This window comes from Penaeus monodon, chromosome 25, assembly GCF_015228065.2.
Source record: "Penaeus monodon isolate SGIC_2016 chromosome 25, NSTDA_Pmon_1, whole genome shotgun sequence".
Classification (NCBI taxonomy): Eukaryota; Metazoa; Arthropoda; class Malacostraca; order Decapoda; family Penaeidae; genus Penaeus; species Penaeus monodon.
In genome coordinates, this window is record NC_051410.1 from 39,181,251 (window position 1) to 39,181,717 (window position 467).

The following is a 467-nucleotide window of genomic DNA, read 5'->3' on the forward strand; positions in this document are numbered from 1 at the left end:
GAATAACCGACCGTCTCTCCCACAAACCGACAGATTGAAGCCTCGCGTTTGAAGGCCGACACGGGCCAACTGAGTGACACCGATTTTGAATACTAAACATTTGGTTCCTGGGATGCTGGACATGCATCTCCCTCATCTCCGCAGGCTGTGTAAAGTGAAGGATTTGTACCCGGTTTGGTGAAAGATAAAAAAGGTCGGATATCAGCAACTCGGGAATTTCTGTCGGGTCGGCGGCTTGTCGTAGGCCTATAAAGATAGCGACACGTTTTTGCCGATAAATTGAATGTTTTCGTGGGGTTGGCGAAGTGAATATTGATTACTGATTTTGTGTTTTTTTTCCTTGCCAGTTTATACAAAGACGTTTCTAAGATATGTATGTTTAACCGGTTTTTTCTATAAGATAAACTGGATTTTTTCCTTGTTGAGGTGTCTAATTAAATACGTCATTTTATGAGAGGTAAATAAAT

General features: G+C 41.5%; 1 protein-coding gene across 1 annotated transcript in view; it reads left to right on the plus strand.

Moving 5' to 3' along the window:
• The window catches only part of LOC119589398, a gene marked incomplete in the record, with an annotated part of 55,185 nt that overhangs the window by 10,412 nt on the left and 44,306 nt on the right, over positions 1 to 467 (plus strand).